The sequence below is a fragment of the Lepisma saccharinum genome, chromosome 23 (genome assembly GCF_977018435.1).
Source record: "Lepisma saccharinum chromosome 23, izLepSacc3.1, whole genome shotgun sequence".
NCBI lineage: Eukaryota > Metazoa > Arthropoda > Insecta > Zygentoma > Lepismatidae > Lepisma > Lepisma saccharinum.
In genome coordinates this window covers 22888744-22911741 of record NC_139251.1, presented here as the reverse complement: position 1 = coordinate 22911741, position 22998 = coordinate 22888744, and the positions used below count along the sequence as shown (strand labels likewise).

The following is a 22998-nucleotide window of genomic DNA, read 5'->3' as shown; positions in this document are numbered from 1 at the left end:
ATAAACTCATACAGATTCAGGTATGGATTATTTTAAGTATCAATATTATCTTCCAAGCAAATGACCATTTCTCTATGACTTGAATTGAAACGGAAAAATTTGGAAAATAATTACAATTCACGAGCTAGGGAGGGGTTATTACAGGAATTTTTCATATGCAGTTAGTTTCTATAAAATATTTGATTATTTTTAAAGTTGTGACTAAGTTAGATTAAGAGTGAAGGGCCATTGATAAAATAAGAAATTTTGTAATTTATCAATGTCCTTACCCTATCTTGTTATTTCCACTGAGGTTTGGAACCCTCTGCTTGCAAGAACCATGAGTGCAGACTCATTTTTCGATGCATGAACACTTCAATCATACTTCTCTTTTCTCTGCAAAGCAAGCAACTTAACCCATGAACATGTGTGTAAAATTTAGGGAGGGCAAATTTGCTGCTTATTCGATGCACACATGGCAACACACAGTGTCTACTTGGCACCAAAATCCCTAACATCGTTTAAACCTGATTCTCAGGAGTACATGAAAGTGAAACAATGGAATCATACAAAACAAAGTGTCATGTTTCCTTACATTATCAATGGGACTTCTCCATCAGTACAAACATTCACAGTATATCCAAGTACTGTGACTTGGTTTGATTTGGTGTTTTAAGTCCACTTTGTGCACAGTACGGCTAATCGGGACTGGACCTACAGTTTAAAGTGGGATCCGAACCACTAAGTGCCGTCACCAGTTATCGAACCCGGGACCCCTTGATTACAAGGCAACGACGCTACCACTGCACCATCGGGGAGGCCCTCAAAGTACTGTGAAACTGACAACATGCAGTTATATTTATGTTTATCTATTCAAAATTTAAGGCAAGAAATTTATAGAGGGGAATGTACTACATTGTACAGGTGCCTGATTTAGCTAATCAAATGTTAAAATAGGAACATGCTGTTGATGATAGTTTCCGAAAGCTGATATATTAGGGGCATCAAGAAAATAAGTTCCGATGGCGTCTGTACACTAGTGGTCAGAGCATGACATGCTTATCAAGGCAGGAACAGGTGGAATGTGGCTGTAATCTGGTGCAGTTGTTTTAGGACAGTACTCTGAGAAAGATAGCAGCTCTCACTTATACAGTCTACCACCAACTGCGAGGTATATATGGTAATCAGATTTTGTACACTGGCATAGAGCCACCAGCAATCGTGTGAGGTGTACAGATCAGATGTTACGAGCAACAGTATGGTCATATATTCACGGAAGGCCGATCCAATGTGCACGACCCCACACAGATGAGTGCACGCAGGCTCATTTGCATCACTTCAAGTGAGAGATATTGGACCACTACCTATGCAGCCCCAACCTTGCACGTAAAGACTTTCATCTCTTTATTCACTTGAAGAGGTTGCTGGCAGGATGTTTTGACAGTTACTCTGTAGTACAGATGGCTCCAGTATCTTGTGTCAGACACACATGCCATGGGCATACAAAATTTAGTTCCATGCTATGACAAATGCCAGAACAACGGTGGTGAATATGTCGAAAATTAAGTTAGGAGTCACTGTAACTAAAGCAATAAATGCCAATTACTACTGATGTTCTTGTTTTATTTACAGCTAATCAGTAGAGATCTTGATTTTCAATATTTTTTTTTTCTAAATCTTATTTTTCTCAAAATTCACATTTTCTAGCAAATACATACCTAAAATTAAATCACTGTGTTTTGAAACTAGTGTTATAAATTGTAAGTCACATGGTCCACACCTGTTCATGAGAGTTTGGTATGTTGGAACCAATATTTGAGGAAGTTGGAAGTTATTTTCCATTATTTCTCGCTCGGCAAATACTGATATTACGGCTCCAATGTGGTAGTAGATGAGCACTCTATCTCCTGTTAGAAAGTCACTACTTTGCTCTGTGATGGAAAAAGTTGCGACATAATGTGAAAAATCGTGGTTCCATTTAGCTGTCAAAATTATTCCATGTGTAATGTGCATTATAGTTATCTCTTGGATAATATGTTGCAAAACATTCACATTCTAGATGCACAAATATGGTGCATTTTGTTTTTCAACCCAAGAATGTTGGATTTTGCAGAATTCTTTGTTATTTAGGCAATTTCTAAAAAAAATTGTGAAACACAATTTCCCTTTTTATGCCAAATTTGCGCTATTTCGAATGGGTGAAAATGTATTCAGATATTACTTCACATTCATAAACACTGTTTTGCAGCAATTAACATTTTTCAGTCTAATTTGTGAAAAATCAGTCGCGTTTGTGAAAAATCAAGGTCAATACTAATCAGAACTTACCTTCTGGATGCCCCTCATATAAATAAGTAGATGAAAAGTGAAACATTAGCAGGACAGGCAAAGAAACGTCGATTACTGAAGAATTTGATACACATTTAGGATTGAACAATTTAGGTAACTATTATATTAAAATATTTACATATTTATTATTATTTTATTTCATAACATTACATTAACTTCACTCAGTGGCAGTTAACAAAATCATCTCTCATGAATTTAAAAAGAAGGAGCAGAGAGGTGGGTGGTGAATTGCAATGCGAGTGCAGCAGAAAATTGAGATTGGGAAATATGCACTTGTCCAATTTTAATAATGTTTACGAATGCAAATATCTGTTTCACTTTGTCCCGATTTGTTTCATTCTTTTTTACATCGAATAACAGTTTAATGTCATTGTAAAAGTATGTTAACCTGTGCAAAACCATTACTATGACGGAGGGATGAAAGAAAACATTAAATAAGGTTAAGTGACCCAGAAGAGTGATAAAATTCTAGTGGCATATTTGCAGCGGTGCAACTGTCGAACGTTCCATTTATGAATGCGATTCTTGTTCGACATTCTATCCAGCAAACATTGTAAACAAGAAAAATGTCACACTGGGATATCCAAGAAATGTCAGATTAATAAGAGTGCAATACAGATGATTTTTGTCGGACGCGGCAGATAAAGTTACTTATTTAACAGAAGATTCCAAATACAGCGTTAGCCATTTTACATTGGAATGAACTAACAGAAAATAACAAGAATAATAATAACCTAAACTTAACTTACATGCGATAAAGTGACAAATATTTTTACTCAATAGCCTTCTAAAACGTGCCCGATTCTCAAAAATGTCTATTTGGTTTGTTAAATTATTGAATTGGCTCGGTAGTCTGTGGAACAGAGAACAAATGCCAAACTGCTATGTCCAACAAAAACTGCAAGCATAAAAAGTATGTTCAATGAAATGTGGTACCATGTCAGAAAAATCGGATGTAAAAGGCTCTGTTCTGTCAGATGTCACAGTCTGAATACATGCAAAAAAATTAAGTCATGCATGCGATTTTGTCGAAGATCGACATTAGTCGGACGGCGATATCTGACAAAAGTCACATACATAGATGGAGCCTACGTGTTCATCTGACAAATGCTGTACCATGACATTTGACAAATTACAGGGTTGCATACCATCCTTATTTGTTTCTATGTTCCTTTAGTACTTACAAAATGCCATACTATGACATCCGACAACTATCGGGCAGCCCCATCTGTTGACAGCTCTGTCCCCTTACTATCCCCATATAGACAATTAAAAGCAATAACAATGTGTTTTCCAGGTAGAGACTTATCAATTTATTTTTCCTGCTTCCGGAAATTTCTCCTCCCCTCCCTGCCATTACTGGTTTCTGGCACCATGTTGTGTTGCAGATAAAAGGCACCTAAAAGTTGATGCCGAGACTTAGCAACAAGATTTCCTGTTCCTATGCAACATTCATCTTTCAAAACAATGTCTAGTACATTCATTCCATAGCATATTTAAAAAAAGCAAATCAAGACAAAATTCCGACTTTTCCAGGTCTGTCGCTACCCTGTAGAAGTAAGCATCTCATAGGTTTCAAATTCTTGCTCCGCTGAGACACCAGGGGTCCCAAGTTCAAATCCTGGCTTGGGCATGGACGTTTGTGATGTCTATTCATCAATTTCATATCATCACTCATACCCATCTTCGCAAATTAGCCAATAGTGGTACAAGAAGCGAAGTAAAATAAATCAAATCAAATTCTTGCTCATAGAGGCACCACTATGTATGTGCTCCAATAGATAACATAGTACTAAGTAACCTAACTGTTTTCTATCTTTAAATGGTCTTGAATGGAGTTACACCACTTGTGCAGTGAGCCCATCATTTCAACTGTCCCCCCCCTTCTCAATTTACATGTATACGAAAAAGTATGAAACACTTGAATTACAATTAACAAAGTATTGTATGTTTGTTAAAAAAGGATGTTTCTTTTTTAAAAAAATGTGATTTTTGAAGCATGATCTTTTCAAAGGTATAGGCAGGGCATGAAATTTCAAGTTTGAAATCAGTCGCCGGACTAAAATCTTTGGTCGCCACTATTTGATATTGATAAATAATAAAAATATGAGCAATTATTACATATTAATGTTTGTGTAGCGCTGTCGTTCTGCACTGAAATACCACTTATCAATCGCAGCTGCTGGGTCAAACTCTGACAGGGAGGATGGGGGAGGGGGGTTCAGTTTACGGAAACTCTGAGCAAATCATCCAGTGTCTCAGTCTTCAGAGAGTTCCTGTAAGTAGTGTTGAGTTTATTGTGACAGCTCAAACCTCCCTCACATGAGGCTGTGCTCACTGGTAGAAAAGCACAAAATGTCAAAATCTGGAGCAAATTGGGGAATCTTGCTGAACACTCTGCACTGTGGATCTTCTCCAGCGTCTGATTCAAAGCTGGAGAAGGAAACAAAAGTTTGTATGATGTCCACTCTGCTGACAGAACATCCAATTTCTCATTATAAAGGCTCGGGTTCAAGTATATGTAGAGCTTCTTTATTTCTTCTATCCCAAACTGAAGAATATTTTCTTTGGGAGGCCAACCCAAGGTGTCGAAAACATGCAGAGATGCAATCGCATCTGTTGACATAGACGGCAATGTTTCTGTGATGTACACCTTCGCATTGTTAATTAAGTTTCCTCTAACAGTCTGAAACTCTTGCACATCCCTGATCTTCCCTGAAATGGATACATGGTCCAAGAAATCTTGTTCGCTTGGTCCAACATTAGATTCCAGGTCAGCCAAAACTGAAATACAGTGTTCAATTCTTATTTTCAGAGATGAAATCAAAATATTCTTATTTTGTAGTGCCACGCTTAAAGGGTTCAATTTCCCGTAGAAATCCAAAAGGAAGTACAGAAGCTTAACAAATTTAAATTGCTTCAAACTTTTCAGCAAATCCTTAGCTTTAGCGCCATCATTGTCTTTTCATGGGCCACCTGTTCAAGATGGGTCACAACAGCTTTCCATGATTGCATGAGAGCTCTTTTTGCACGTTCTTTGCTGGCTAACCACCTAATAGTGTGGATATCACTCAGTTTTAGAATTTCTTCTATAACTTCTGCAGTTTCTCTCAAGAGGTGAAGTCTTGAGGCGTGTTTGACACACATTTGAAACAACGAAATTTTAGTCGCCAGCCCTAAATTTTTGAAATCGTGAAAAAGAAGTGGTTTGTTCAATTCATTTCTAGGGCAGGGGGAGCTGAGACTTTACCAATAAGGCAATTTGACATCCCACCTCCTAACAAGCATAATGATAAGAATAAGAAAAGGGAATTAATAAGATGAAAAAAAAAAACATGCATGCACCATAAACAAAGCAGGTAGAACATTTCAAACATGTAGTGTACTTTGTATATATAATCATGGTAGAAATGATTAAATAGTTAAATCAATGTCCACATTTCACCAAGTGGTCATTATTACAAAGAATTTGTCCTTATCTGCACAGTATTAAAAAAGGTTAGCATGATAAAGTACAAGTGTCTTTATAAAAAAATCAATTCAGCAAGTGAAGATATGCAGCTCTAAATATGTATATGTAATCATGTTGTAATTTTTCACACATATATGGCAATTATAAGGACATTTTATTACGGGAAACAGTGTGCCAAAGTAGAACTTGCAAAAATAGGGTAGCTTATCCAGTAAAAATAATTTCTTATCCGAAAGGATTACTCAGCATGATCATACAGCAGACATGGTTGACTTTCAGTGAAGAAGTTAATTGGAACTGGACATACAGTTTAAAGTGGGACAAAATATATATAGACGATATATCGTAATACTGAAAAAATATCTTCCACGCGATATGATATTGTCACGATGCAACTTTTCCAAGGCGTTGGATTGGCAGGGGAGGGCCAATCCTGTGGCCTGCAAGGTGCCGGGACTTTACTCCTGTCGATTTTTGTGTGTGGGGGCACATGAAGGCCTTGGTTTATGCAACACCAGTGCTTTCCGTGGAAAATCTCAGACAAAGACTTGCCGATGGGGCTGAAGAAATTCGAAGGTCTTTCACTTCAAGAGTAACTACCTGCCCCATTGCTTTTGAACTTTTTCCCAGGAATTTTTATTTTTCATGAACATTAATACATCGTCGGACAGCTGATAAAACAAGGAAGTTTTTCTAGTAGTTTGGGTAAAACTGTTAAAGCCGGGAATCATCTGTAACTCCTTTATCCTGTAATTGTTTACATTCGTACTTACTTATTCTGCATTGGGAAAGATTGTTTAACAAGGAATTTAGCTTTTTTTTAACGAAATTAGTATCTATTGTTGAAATATCTAGTAATTATTGTTCGTTCTTTTCTCGCTTCCTGAACATGCAAAATGGCAGGCAAATCTTGACTAGCATTGTGTTTCAAACGGCAAAGCAGTGTTTCAACCTTCTTTACAGAACAATTCCCGCATAGCCCCGAAAACCATTCACGCATAGCCCCAAAAACCATTCGGGATAGTATGACCATCCACGAATAGCCCCAAAAACCATTCTGGATCGTATAACCATCCATGAATAGACCCAAAAACCATTCACGATAGCCCCACGCACCATCACGGTAAGGTTAGGTTAGGTTGCTTTAGGTTGGGCAATATAGTGAAAAAACTTTGTGTTTGGAAACACTTGCCGGGGCTTACGTCATCAGATGCTCGCAACATCCGGTTCAAGTACATGGATGGAAATGCAAGCAACAGCTTTCGTGCATCGGACAGACATTATTATAGAAAAATACATGAATTAGTGGCCAAATACATTGAAAAATGTGAGAAAACACTTCTACGACCTTCCGAAATTACACAGAAAATCAATTCCATAAGTACTTTCTCCTGTAAATTTGAAGAAATCAGATTCCCTGCTTTAACAGTTTTACCGTAGTTTGTACACTTAGCGTTTTATTATTTTTTAGATTTTTGCTGTTTTTCGGTAAGCAACTTTTGAAAATTTAGACATCGAGTAACTTTTGACCTGCTCTTTGAAAATGTTTGGCGCTTTTGATTGTTTTACTGTTCATAAAACATTGTCAACATGTTGGCATGAAATAAAAATTAAAACATGTTGCACTCGATCACCACTTTCTTTTCTTATTTTAATTTTGAACCTGAAAATCGGGAGTTTTTCAACAAAACCAATAAATGTGGAATATCTCGATAATGGACTCCCTTGGTATAAGACACTTTAGGATTAAATTTTTTATGCACATTCGCTGCATTATCATGCCTTCAAATGAATACGTCGAATTTCAGGTAACCCTGTATATCGTGTCGGCGATATATCGTCACGATATTTTGCGATATATCGCCGATATCACGATACGGGAAAAAATAGTATCGTCCGGGTAGACACAAACCACCACGTCCATTAAGACACACTTAGATTTCGGGGAAGCAGCGTTAACTACTACGCTACCGTGGAGCACATAGCTACTTTATAAATACTGATTCTAACAATTATATTTCATGAATCTGACATTCCATTGAAAAACCCGTCAACGATGAGAGAGCGGGGAGGGGGGAGGTTGCAACTCACCACTGTATGCATCACAGTCTGCCGAAACAACAAGTAATCCGTATGTGACCTTTGTATAGCCCGGTGTACAAAAATCAGGCATACTACGTGCTTTCGAAAATACAAGTTGCAGTTCGGCTCTTTCATTATAAAAACCTACTTACACCGATACGGAAGTTAACATTCTACAAGCAGAACACCACAGACTTGCACGCACCTTTATAATCTTCGCCTCCTGTACATTTACTATCGACCACAATAAACGTTCATTCACCCCCACAGCTCAATAAAGCTAAGCTTCAGGAACTTGCTTTTTTAACGACATTAGTAACGAACGAGAGACTTCCTCGGCGAAGAGCTTAACCCCGCTTCAGTTTGGCAACTTTCCAACTTCCAGTTCGAGTCCGTAACTGGAAGCAAAGAATAACGGGCGACGGGATTGGTCGAGGCGGTAGGCGTGACCTGTCCATGGTACCGCAATGCGAGTTGCGTTCCAGGGATATCGACTCAACTAACACGACGTCCATCAAAAGGTAAATCATGTCCTTGCTGCAATCATGCAATGCATTTGGCCTTTCCTGCATGTGCATTTCTATAATGGTAACAAAAAAAAAACTTTTGGTACCGGTATCTGTCAAGTGGAATGTATGACTATGAAAATAGTTGGGCACTATGTAATACTAATGCATCCTACTGTACTTAAATAGGATACTTTTGATTGATTGGTTGAAATAGATTATTTTACGTCGCTTTTCTTACACTTCTGGATAATCGCGACGATGAGGATGAGTGATCTGATGACGGGACACAACCAGGCCTGGATTCGAACCCGGGACCCCAGGTGTCGTAGCGCACTGTGCTCACTACTCCGCCACGGAGGTCTGCTACTTATGGTCGACATGGCTAGCATTAGTTGGGATTCCCCCTTCCTTCCCCTACCACCCTTGAAAAAAGTAACAAATCTCCAAAAGGGGGAACCATCTTAAACAATTGAACGCAGTTATGGACACGAATCTTGAGCACATTTTATTGCTCCATTTGCTTTGAATCGCATCCCCACCTCCATTTTTTTTCACTGCAGTAACCCGCACGTAAGATAATACATGTCCAACACGGTTAATGGTATCGCCTTGTAATAGAGGGATACCGAGTTCAACACACGGTGGTGTAATGGCTGCATCTCAATCCACTTTCTATAATCTCGGCACATAGTAAAAGCAAAAAAAATATATATTTTCCGGTAAGACAGCCATCCACATTGATTTGAAATATCTCACAAAGTCACCGAGTATATTTCCTTCTGTATCAGAATTTCCACGAGATACCGCGGGTGAAGCACAATTTAAAAATTACGATTACTGAAATAAGTCTTGCTTTTGGGGCGAGAGGTCTGGGTTCGATTTCCGGTGGTAGCTCCAAAAATTTCGGCGTTGACCCAGTATCGTGAAGACGACCGGAGAGATACTTAAAAGCAGACCCCGCTAAAACCAAACAGCGGCGATGGGCCATGATTTTTCTTTAATAGCATGAATCAAGTGGTAATTACTTAATTATTACTTCATAATTGAATAATTGACAATACCCGCAACTCTCCTTTCGTTTACGTACTCTCTTCTCGTGAAAATAAGGAAATGGGTTGCAAAGAAGTTCGTTCCCGTTTAAACTCAGTCTGCTCAGCGTAGTGGAACGAACGATTCACTTGAAGTCTCACGACTGCGTGACAGAAGTACCGCAAGGACTACACGATTGAAATTACAGAATTACATCTGAATGAATCTACCAAAGAGAACGTAGTCTTATCTATTCCATGCCTAGGGAAGTTTTAGACATACCCGGTGATCTTTCAGTGGAAAGTTACAGAGGATTATACAGCAGCCACATCGTCTGAATCAACATGGCAATTACTCAAGATGAAGGGAACATGGGCGTTTCCCCTTGCAAACACATGCATTTAATACCCCCATTCGTCATCATGAGAATAAAACTGGCGTAAGGTGTGGATGTCGACACAGCATGTTTGTACACTTACCTAAAATTCCGATTTCACAGATTCGTTCATTTCAAGTAAGATAAAGATTACATTTGCACAAAAATCAGGCATTAAAGACTTCCTTTACATACGTATTAGTTGACGATATATTTTCTCTTCCACTATCTTCTTTTTATTTTATTATTACATATGACAACCAAGGCATCGTGCTCTTGTAGGAGTCAGTGTGGGAGGATGATAGGAAGGAATGTAATGGATAAAGATTATCCTGGGAGCGCCGATGTGTGCACGTCATATTGCATTTTAAGGAGTAGGAGTAACTAACTGAAAGGAAGGCTAATCTTTCTTCAAGGGTTTACTCACGTCCAGAGAAGATAAAATGGCCTGCGTTCGATGACATCATCATCCTTCACAGGGTTTACGTAATGATGACCTCATTCCACCTTGTTTGATTAGATCAAGTCGACTCGTCGGTGTGTGTGCCCGCAGAGAATACAGACATGAATCATTCCTAAATTCGAGATGCATTTTACAAATTCCATCCCCTTTACATCTACGACCGGTGGATGATAAAACTAGAAGAGGGGGGGGGCAAGAACACTGGAGCTTACGGACAATTAGATGAAATATCAGGGCTTCAGTGGCGTGCCGGACGGGGAGAAGTGGGCAAATGCAGGAGAAAATGGTGCAAAATATTGGACTGACCAATAAAACCAAACCCAATGACAGCAGATATGGAGACACCCCAAACCCAATAACAGCAGATACGGAGACACCCCATAATCTTTGATTAAATAACCTTTGAAAAATCAATTCCGTCGAAAACTTAAATTTATCAATTTTAAAAAACAGTAAGTTTCAGAAGTTATAATGCTTTTACGGATATTTTTCACACCGAAGAGACACACAACAAGCTGCAAGCGACACATGTCAATTGGAAACAAACCCTCAGTTATCAGTGCAACCTTTCGAACCGAAGAGACGGCAAGCTGCACGTGTCGCTCGAACTGCATCGTGTCTAACACCTTGTTGTTTGCGCATACTCACTCCAACGAGCTATATTTAAAGTCTAGAAGAGAGATCAACCGGAGGCCTTACAAAATGTTTGAACCTCTAATTTGTTTATACAATAAAGTGTCGATATGTACAATGTTTTTAAGATTTAAACACAACATTCTTTTCGCTTTATCAAGTTTTTTGGTGCACCTATCGGCTGTAATTTGCCTTCCAACACCATGTAAAGATGTGTTTTGGCCATTTAGGATGTGACTGCTTCTATTTGAAAAAAGCCAGCACATTGAGGTACGTTAGTCCAAAATAGATCAGTCGACATGATAATGTACTCTAGTGAATTGTTTCTCAACCGCCAGGCCGCGACTATATCACTATACTGAGCTGCAAAAGTGGTTGACAAACTAACAATCCCAATCTCATATTTGAGTTGCGAGATTTCGTTTTTTTAAGTCCATTTAATGCACAAAGAGACTAAGACTGGACCTACAGTCTAAAGTAGTATCAGCGTGCATCCACCAGGTATCGAACCCGGGATCACCTAATTACAAGGGGACGACGTTAGAACTTAATCATCCATATTTTTATTATGTCAACAATCCTACACATAATCAAACTATGATTATGCCAGAATTTATTTATCAATATTTATTTTCATGTGTACATGTTAATTCAGGTATAAAATCTTAAATACTGGAAAGGTATTTTAGTGCGGTTGGACAGCAAGAAAAAATGGAAGAATATTTCACTTTCGGCGTAGAACGTGCCCTTGGGGGGGGGGGGCGAATCCTACATTAATTCTTGAACCTGAAACACCCCAGACCCCAAGTTTTTAAGCCATCGTTTGCCTGTAATGGCTTCTTCAAAATGGCGGTCATGAGGAAGATTCTAAACCCGAAACCTGTGAGTTTATTGCAGTTATTTATCATTCATGACATCTTATTTTCACCTAATTTGCAGCTTATAACTGTATTATGATAATAAGAAATTAAAAAGAACAATATGGCCGCGAAAAGTCTAAAAATAACCCTTTCAGCTATTTGATCATGTTTTGGATCAAACCTTATGCTTTGGATGTGCCAGAACTCAACGGTAGCATACAAAATAGTGTCAGACTAAGCCCATGAAATAATAATAGTTCATTTTTGGACAATCTGTATATGTACAGGGTGTTTCAAAAGTCTGACAACTGCGTTACTAGTGCACATGGTGAAAAATGGAAAAAGGGGAAGTTGTTGGAAATATGAGGTTTTCAATATAATGTGCTTGAATTTTCAAAGGAGCATGCACCGTTGAGGCTGTTCGCTGGTACGAGCCTCAATGAGAACTGACTGTTTTGTTGCCACATGCTTCATCCTTAAGGGGACAACAACGTACTGTACTCTCCGTAAATTGAGAATGACGCAAAATTAGAGACAAAGTAAGAAGTTTGTGTGAGTGTGTACAGAAAAACCGGACACATACGCACAAGTACACAACTACAAAACCTGTAATTGTGGCTACTGTTATCTGAAATAGAGGTTGTTCATTAGGGCATAGTGATATGAACAAATGATAAAATTTCGAAACGAAAGGAGCCTTAAATTTTGACCTTCTTGAAGATCACCACTAAAATATATTTGCACTCAGACAACATCTTCTATTGCTGCAAACCGGAAATGCCAACAATAATAACGATTAAGAGGGTAAGTGTTCATGCAGACTTCGCCTTCGGTGCCCTAGGTTCGCCGTATCGTGTAAGTCGTGTGTCTCAATGGATAACGAAAGACATCTGGTACCGTTCATCAAAAGGACGGAGTCAGCAGAGTGAATCAAAACCAGCAGGAAAAAAATATTACAAATTTAATGATTCGTGTGTTACAGGTTGCCATCTTCCGTCATCATGCTGCTTTTCCTCCAGATGTCTCTGGCACACAGCCAAAGGGGCAGTGGCACGCATGGAGAGCGTCGATATCCATATCCAATCTTTAGTCCCATTTTTGGAGATACTCCGGAAAACTGGGGACCTTAACCTCTGCTGGTTACGATGTCAAATCACCAACCCTGAAACCTTCTGTAAACAAACCGTCTCACAGATTCGATGTATCACTCCACGTCAGCTGTTTCATGACCGCCGACTACCACAATCATCAGCTGTTACACTCATAGTTCGCCGCACCTATTCATTTTATATAAGAACCATAATTGATGCCTAACAGAAATGTTGTTGAATTAAAAATCTGCTTCTCGCCCCTTTTCAAAGGCTGTCCTTGCTGGTGCTTTGAAAACAAGCTCTGAGAACACAGAGACCTTCCAGCACGTATAGATCTCGCTATGTTGAAAGTGGCGCTACTTCCTTGCTGTTCACATGATTATTTTTAGAAAATAACCAATGTTATAAAATATCATTATGTACACAAATCTCTAAGGTCATTGAAAGTTACAAGTTATTTTACGGAGTGCACTATATTTTTCAGAACAAAAATCATTATTAGGATGCTTGTCAAAGTTTCCAACCTCAATAAATTTACGAACTTTCTTTGTCTTGTTTTGATCATCAATATATTTATTGGACTTACAGCACTGCATATGGCTGTTTATGCCCATTATACAGAGTGTTCCGTTCAAATCTCCCTAATTTCAATTAATTACTGTGAACGAAGTACGATGAATTGTGAAATAACTGCAACACCAAATGAAAGGCCAGATCTTCAAGTTTTGTTTTCATGACTTGAAGCAGTCCGTTTGCTCACTACGCAGCACCACGGTCGCATAAATAGAAATGGCGACTGTTGAACAATGCTTGCAGGCAGTGGTGTGGTATGCTGAGACAAAATCTGTGATTGCAACGCAACGAAATTTCAGACGAGTGTACGGAGGAGTTGAACCTGATGCTAAATCAATTAGGCTGCGGTTTAGTAAGTTTCTAACAACCGGCAGGGTGCTAAAACAATCTGGTGGAGCTCGCCGTCGTGTGTCAGAGGAAAAGGTGGAAGAAATTTGTTTCAAAACTTCCAAGTAGGAAGCCTAAAATTCGCTGTACTGAACTCCAAATCACTCCCGACAGCTCCACAATTTGTTCAATGGTCCGTCGTCGATCTTCGTTGATTATTTCACGAATTTTCCACCATTTTTGAAACTGGAAAACCACTCAAACACTTGAGTTCTGCTCATAGCATCGTCCTTGTATGCCGTTTTTAACATTTCAAGAGTTTCTGTTCAACTCTTTCCGAGCAAAAAGCAGAATTTCACTGCCGCACGCTGTTCCCGAAAATCAGCTATTGCAAAAACGACGATCACACAAAACAGCTGTCACTCTAAACTCCGCCGAAACATGTCCTGACCTGCTTCAGCGACGGCACTCTGCTTACGGATTCAGGAAGGTTCGCTTTATTCGCTCCTAGCGGCAAAACGTCGTACTACAAAAGCTCTGCCCACCACAAAATTAGTTTGGTTTCTTTTGGGTACACCCACGTATATTCAATTCACATGCAAGAAAGAAGCCAAATTTATGGGAAATGATTACTGGTGCAAAGAGTTAACCACAAAGGTGAAGCAATAAGTACAAAAGAAAGAGCATTGGGTTTAAAGTGAGACTTCATTTCCGGCATACTACAAATTGGCCGTTGTTTTAACTTACATAATGAATAGTGTAACAACTCTGGATTTTCGTGTGGATTTATTTTACTTCTATGAGTTTGCAATGCTTTCTGCATGCACATGGTTTTGTTTACAGAAGGTCTCAAGGTTGGTGATTTTATATAGTTTTTCTTGTATGTATGCATTGCTTGCATTGAAGAATTATTTATCTTGTAGTTTACGGTTATTACAAGCATAAGAACGCAGTTATTCGTTGTGACGTTTCAGGAAAACACACGCTCCCTTCATCAGACATTTATTTTTAGTTTGACTAAAGATACAGATATAACGATGATTAACATTTTTTTAAAGAAAAGAATCTGTTATACAATGGATGTTGTCAATATTACATTGTTGTAATGTAACAACTTAATTGTGAAAACAAGCAGTCTGTTTTTATTTTTATTTTAGAAAAAAAAAATTGATCACATTATATTTTATTTAAATTTAAAAATTATGAATCCCAAATATCATCAGGTAATTCAAAGTCATCATTGCTTTCACAGTTTCTTCATGTCTTCTGTTACATTAACTTTTAAAGATGGTGGCTTACTCCATTTGTGAAAAAAAAACTCCATAGTGGGTCTACGTTACCATTTTCATTATTTAATTTATTTCAGTGTTCTTCTGCAATGAACGAATGCAGAATACGTGAAAAAGAAGAAAATAAAGGAATTCCAGACATTTCGGGGATACTTAACATTTAATTAATTCCCAACACCTAATCATGTTATTTCTGGTCTTCAGCACTTTCTGCTGTGTTGGCCGGAGTCGCCTCTGTTGTGTTTACAATGCAACGGTGGATGCAGTGTTGCCATACTTAAAATTCACACTCAACATGTTCCAATCCTTCCTGGTTGTCACTAACACTGTCATTGTCGTTCTGCTCATCACATTCATTTAACGAATTGTACAGCTGTCCTGCAAGCCGGAAAAATTCAATTGTGCGGTCTGATCCCAATTGCAGCCCCCTTTTAGGGAAGATATATTTCGCAAGATAACCTGAGAAATAAATTTTCCTTGTTCCGTACGAGTTTAAAATTGCCTTTGCGTGTCTCCATGCAGACTCAATGCTATTCGTATGGGCATCGGTTTCCTCATCCACGAATGTGACACTATGGTTCATGTGGTCAAAACCCTGGTCCTTCTGGTTGTCATATGACTTCCAACTATCCGATATACTTGCACAATAGAAAGCAAAAGGTTATCGTATCTGGTTGCTGTTCGTCGTGGCTCCCTGTAGTTTCCGGTGTGCCCCAAGGAAGTTCTCTGGGGCCCCTGTGTTTCTCTCTCTTCATGGATGACATTCACGAATATATTTCTTCCGAATGTTCAGTATTATTGTATGCTGATGACTGCAAATTATTCCGAAACATTACCTCACCTCAGGACACATGCTACATCCAAGACAATCTCAAACACATTGAACGCTGGTGTCAAGACTGGAATCTCAAATTAAATCCGGATAAATCTGTTGTCATGAGGTTTACCCTAAAATCCAATAACACAGTGCCATCCTACAAGTTATGCAACCAGGTTATTCCGTTCGTACGACAGCACAAGGATCTTGGTGTCATTTTTGATAGCAAACTGACTTTCAACCATCACATAGACTACATAACTTCGAAAGCGATGAAAACGCTTGGACTAATTTACAGATTTACAGACATAACTCACGTTTCTGCCCTCAAAACCTACTTTACAATGTGTGTTGTTCCTATTCTTGAATATGGCTCCTGTATTTGGTCAATGGCATGTGAAAGCAATTTAAAGAAAACAAACAAAGTAGTAAGTTTCTTCGTCAGAATAGTCAAACACAGATGCCCAGCCCTTGCAAACTTCTCCAAACAAGAAATTCTATCCACTCTACAAATTCATGACCTTTCTCTTCGCCGTCAACTCTCAGATTTAACACTACTCTTCAGAATCATTAATGGACAACTTTTCACCAGCGAACTCTTGCCACTTCTTAATATCAGAATCCCACGTCCCAACAGTAAATGCAACAACTTCTTTTACATTAAATCTTCAAGGCTATCCTTAGAACAAAGATCACTTCTCTACAGGCTACAAACCATTTACAACTCATTAAAAGACGCTCCGGGCTTCCATTTATCAAAGCAGACTTACAGAACGGCGTGCATAAAGCAGCTGAAGTATAAATAATATTATTCTTGATCTAGTTGTTATTATTCTTGTTATATATGTATATGTGTGTGTATGTGTCCATCTTATTATTTTGTTTATTTCTTTTCCGGTTGATATCCTGATGTAAAATGGATTTTTCTGTATTCAGGACTTTTCAAATAAATAAAATAAAAAAAATAATGGTGGTGCCTGGGAGAATCAGAAGGACGCCTAGTCTACACCAGTCTTTTGCGAAATTTCTGCCTCCTCACATATGTTTCTTAAAGCTGTATTGCATATCCATAGTCTCACAAAAATGCAGAGCTGTAACAGTGTTAGCCTAGACCTTGCAAAAAAGGTACATTTTCTAAGGGACACTGAGTATTTAATGGCTTTCTTTTCTCTTTATTTTCTTTGAAACTTTTATAGCACTTCCAAGAGTACTTATCAATGCGTGAACTGTCTTTGCACAAACTAAGAACATGTCGTCGGGGACACATCACCTTATTTCGGGAGAACACCATACTCCATTAGTTTCTTTATCAGCTGGGGTCCATTTTCCTCTGCACCCCAGCAATGCAGTTGCACAACATTTACAATCTTCACACTCTAGTCCCGCCATTCTCAACCGGACCTTCCTCTTCAAGTGACAAACACACTGTGTGGTAACACTGTAGACAGCGCAACTCAGTGGCTACATTCCACAAAACATGGCTTCCTCACTTCTTTCCAGAGAAATGTCGCAATTGAAAAGCAATATATTACACCTTACACACGTAATATCTAAATTTCAAACAGTGACTGGGATATCAGAACCTTTGATACTTTATCCGGAAAACTTATTTGCTTAGTACATTCTCTAGTAAATAAATCGGCGAACACTCCCATCACCTTCAATTGCTCCGTCACTTTATGTTTGACTTGGTCACGATGATGTGATATGCAAAGTATCAAGCAATGAGTAATGTTATAGTATATGTGGGGAAATTCAGAACATCTGAAATGGTCAAAATCGGGAAATACTTAGTCGTGATGCTACATTACTGATGTTCTGTGGTCGATAGGGGGTACAAACTAACCAAAGGAACTCGACAGACGAAGCTTCAAAATGCCTCTCTCCCAGTTTTCATGTTGTAAATGATCAATGACATCACTGAATGTATTTAAGCATATTAGTTCTATGTTTGTATCCTTAACCTAATATCTAGGGCTAGGATTTTTATGACCTAAAAGTCACCAAAATATGCAAAATAAAATATGGGTAAATTTCTCGTATCGGACAAACGGCTGAAATTTGCTAGTTCATTTAATTTGAACATTCGTACTTACGTATTCTGCATTGAGAAAGATTACTGAAGGTGGCATTTAGCTTATTTCACAGAAATAAACCCTATTTGCGACATATTTCTTCTTTTTGCCTTTGATAACACGCAGTTATGGCGGTCGAAGTTTCACTACCGTACTCGGAATGCAGGGTTTCAACTGCACTGCACCCAAAAATACCTATGTAGCCCCACAAACTATTTCCGGTAAGGTTAGGTTAGGTTTACAATAGTTAAAAATTGGTTTAGAAAAAAATATGTGTAGCCCCACACACCATTTTCGCATGAACCATTGACACACAGCCCCACGAACCATTTGCGGAAATGTACCTTCTTCAGTTACAAAAACACGTGTTTGGAAACACTGACCAGGATTACGTCATCACACACAGGCTACATCCACCTGGAAGTAAATGGATGCAAGAGCTTTCGTGCATCGGTCACACATTTATATCGAAAAATACATGATTTACCGGCAAAATTCAATGAACGATGCGAGAAAACAATTCCCTGAACTTCCACAAGTATAAAGAAACTGCATTCGATAAGTAATTTCTCCTGTAAACTTAAAGAAATCAGTTTGTCAGATAAGAGAATTTACCAAAATATGCTCTGAAACACTGCCTTGCAGTTTGAAACACAATGCTAGTCAACATTTTGCATGTTCAGGAAGCGAGAAAAGAACGAACAATAATTACTATATATGATGACAATAGATACTAATTTCGGAACGAGTTTACAATACCGGACCACTCTCCAATTGCTATGAAATTTCGCCTACTCACTAATGGAGACCTACTAATCACGAATCTGCATGTAATAATTGGCGGTCAAGTATGGAAATGTAGAGAAAAATGAAATAAACTATGTTTTCCTAATGTAACGTAACCCTACCGTAAGAACACAGAAGACACAATTTTCCCAACATGAAAACATCAGCATGCAATACACCGTTGCCAAACGTACCTAATCAAGCGAGTCCGCATTCCTAAGCAATATTTTTTCATTGTATGCTAATGGAACCTAACCTAATCTCATAGGCATTCCTCAAACACAAGGTAGGAAAACTGTAGTGCGTATCTCCAGCCATTCTTCCATGCTGAACACAATGTAACTGAGAACGCAACAGTGTGGAAACGCTGGACACAGCGTAACGAATTGGGACTCACTTATCGCACAACACTTTACCAACCTTATGTTCTGACGTGAAGGAAGAAAGCTTTTAAATTTTAGTGTGTTTAGTTCTCTTAGCGTAAATAATAATTTTTTGTTGTATTTATGCTAATGGAACCTAACCTAACCTGGTAGGCATTCCTCGTCTGACGTCAGAACACAAGGTAGGAAAACTCTTGGGTGACAAGAAATGCGAAAAAAAACAACAACATGGTTGTCAATTGCTTTGTATGGAGAATCATCGTAGTATTTAACAAGGTTATTCTACAACTTCTAGAAGTTATTTTACAATTTACATGCTTGACAATCAATTATTAGATGCAGATTTACGATTAGGAGGTTTCAATTAGTGAGTATGCGAAATTTCATAGAAATTGGAGATTGGTCCGGTATTGTAAACTCATGCCAAATTTCGTTGAAAAAAGCTAAATCCGTTGTTAAACAATCTTTCGCAATGCAGAATGTAAAAGAGTAGAGAATAAACGAGTTAGAGCGATTTCCCGCATATCACAGTTTTACCCCTTAATTTAATTAGTTTCTTCATAATATGAATTTCTATATATTTAAATACCAAAATAAATATGCTAAGTCATGAAAATCCTAGCCCTACTAATATCATACAATCCCTATTCACAAGACTTTATTTTGTATTAATTCTCGTTGGATTTCTGCCACTTTTGGCAAATTAGGAGAATGAAGATCAATAATGAAGAAGCAACAAATCACAAGAGGGTAGAGGCAAACCATTTAAGGTTATATTGACTGTGGGTCCATTGCAACAAAAATATTTCCACGGTGTACGTACGTGGAAGAGGGTTTGGCCTTTGAATGCCGCTTCCAAACATATTTTCAGCGTGAAATACCATATATTCAAGTAGAAATAATCAATTAGAACCTTTTACGATTAAGATATTGCTTACTTGAATCTTACATTTACAAACAAATATTACGATACAAAATCACTACATTCAGATTAGAGTGAATTTTAATTTCATTTCATTCATTCTTGATGGGGTGTGGCTCCGACACGCAAATGAATTACTTTCCTCAGAAAAACGATATTTAAAAGAAATACAATACCTTAGGTAGCCTTTCTATCTCATTAACACTGCATTGACTGCGCTCTATACTTGTAAGATCCGCTGTACCGATAGTTTTCGTTAAAACACAGTCGCTTCCATAAAAGTTCGTCACTTCACTCGATTTCTCGTAATGGCGGAGTGGGGTGAAACTCTAATGCCCCGAGCTGTGGTCTTCGTGACGTCAGCGATGTTAGCGACATCTATTGGCAGTGCACCCAAGTTATGCGCTTCTCAGTCGCGAAGTATTTCATAGTTCTACGCTAGATGTCACTCCATCGCCAACTAACAGTGAAACCAAACACAATATACTTTTGCTGATCCTAGTTCCATTGAACGTTTTTAGGACATCTACTTGAAAGTTCTCGCAGGGATATCTCCAGAAGAAGTCTTTAAATTTTAAGTTTGTTTTATGCACAGATAGACTAGTTGGGACTGGCCCAGCAGGTTAAAATTGGATCACACCATCCAATGCTTGAAATGGACAACGATGTGCGGGGTATCTCCAAGCTACAAATATCTACGCAAAGCATCCCCATCTGTCCTATTTTATAATTTATTATTTGAAAACATAGGAGCATTCAACAACTGAACTCACGGCTCGTGCAAACATTCCCTCATCTAAAAACTTCCATTTCGAACACACTATCCAGTCTCCACCAGTGTGATATCGAACCCGACACACCTTGATTACATGGCAACGAAGTTACCATTACGCCATCCGGGATGCGACATGGCCTTATGCATCATGTGCATTATTTATTTATTTATTTATTGAACTCAACAGGTACATTCCTAATTACAGAGCCCATATGAAGGATACAGTGTTGAACTTCTTTCCTTGAATAAGAGACTCGAAATCTGGCCCTGAGTTCCCAAAGAATCCTGTAGACATCTTAGAACTAATTATTTATTAATTAGTATTAATTATGAATTATATATAATCTTGGTGTTTGTTGCTTGTAATATGAAGCTTATATTACACAGCGCTTCACATTGATATTTATTTCCACAAATCATATTTTTCTGTCATCCAGTGCTCAGCTCATTTTCTGCGGGTAGAGTTAGCAACACTCATTCAACGTTCACCAGGCCCCGCGAGCTCAGCTTTGAATTTGAAACGGCCGTCACCGCCAGTTGGACAATAGACGTGGATAGACAAGGGTCGAAGGTGCAGCGTGATGTCTGGAGGATGCTTTGTTTTGGACTCGTTAGCAACGGCAGTGGGTGGATGCAGTTTAATGCACTGTTATTGTAACCTATAGCTGCAAAATTAGTTATTTCGCTCATGCTTTGATTGAAGAGAAGATGATATTAACAGTAAGATATTTAAAAGGAGAAACTTAGAAAACATTTTAAATATATTTGTTGGTACAACCCCCTCCCCTCCCTCTACACAGCCTGCCATCTAGCGTGCCCACAGAGAAGCAAATCGACAACATAGTTGGGTGCACTGCCAATAGGTGTCGCTAGTTTCGCCCGTGACGTATTAAGACCACAGATTTTAACATTGAGTTATCAAGTCTCTCCTAGTAGTTTGTCTATGGTATTAGCTAATCTGTGGTATAGCTAAACCAGTGTTGCCACAATTTCCCTTGCAAGGGGCAAAATGTCCCTTTTCGGACCAATTTTTCCCTTCACCTAAGCAAATCATATAATATAGTGGAACCACAAGGAAAGAAACCTGCGCAGACCCCATCGCGCTGGCGGGTGGGGGAAAAAGACAGGAGGAAGGAGCCTTCAGAGCGGCCAACGTCAGTGTTGCCAGACCTATTGATTTCTCGGTAGGATTCCATAATAAACTATTGCTATGGAACCTCCAACGGCCAGCTTAAAAACACGTTTCCTGCTCATCTTACTTGAACATGGAGGGGATATGTGGAGTGGAACTTCACTCAGCCGTGAAAAGTGCTGTTTGAACTGTGAAATTATGTCAAACGCTACTCACGGGCATCCCCGATGGCGCAGTGGTATCGTCGTCGCCTTGTAATCAAGGGGTCCCGGGTTCGATACCCGGTGGAGGCACAAGTGGTTCGGATCCCACTTTAAACTGTAGGTCCAGTCCCGATTAGCCTTACTGTGCATAAAGTGGACTTAAAACACCAAATCAAAATCAAATCAAACGCTACTCAATTGTGCTAGGACATTATTTTATTACTTTTACTACATTACTATTTTTAGATGGCTGTATTTTATCCCACCCCAAAACTCTATTTCTATTTTAGTTATTTTACGTCGCTTTTGTGCCTCTACGGGTAAGTACGACAATATGGATGAATGAAATACTGATGAAATGGATGAAGTGACACAAACACAGTGAAATGTACTTGCCTTACGAGGTAGAAACACTGACTTCGTAGCGTGGGCAAATTATGTTATACATGCATGTGTTTGTGGGTGTGTGTGTGTGTATTTCTAGCAGATGGGGAGGATGGGTGGCATCCTAGCATAAGCGTTGCCATCTTGAATTATTGAGGAAGACATGCTATCTAATTTACCAAATATATTTCACATACGTAATGCATTTTCTCATTATGGTGCAGGAAACGTGCCCACCCATGGGCGTCCGGAAGGGGGGGCAAGGGGGGGCCGTGGCCCCCCCCTGGAAAACGAAAGTTAACCAAAAATTACATATTTCACACATATAATTTAATTTCAGCCACAATAATGTGTGTTAATTATTGCACGAACATGATAAATTCAAATATAAGCAATGTTTTTGAGGGATGAACACTATTATTGGGGAAAATATGCCATGTTGGCCCCCCCCTGGGAAAAAAATACCTTCCTTGCCCCTCCCTGGAAAAA

The 22998-nt window shown here is 38.7% G+C and overlaps 1 protein-coding gene across 5 annotated transcripts in view; it reads right to left on the bottom strand.

Moving 5' to 3' along the window:
- Positions 1-20327, bottom strand: part of alpha-Spec (alpha spectrin) — a 93624-nt gene extending 73297 nt beyond the window's left edge. For 4 of the 5 annotated variants that reach the window (XM_083109966.1, XM_083109968.1, XM_083109969.1 and 1 more), the window contains exon 1: positions 20192-20327. The gene's annotated coding sequence lies outside the window, so the exon portion shown is untranslated. Of the gene's footprint in view, positions 1-8087; positions 8260-20191 lie in introns of those variants that run through there. The other variant, XM_083109967.1, reaches the window with a different exon arrangement.
- Between the last annotated feature and the right edge of the window lie 2671 nt (positions 20328-22998).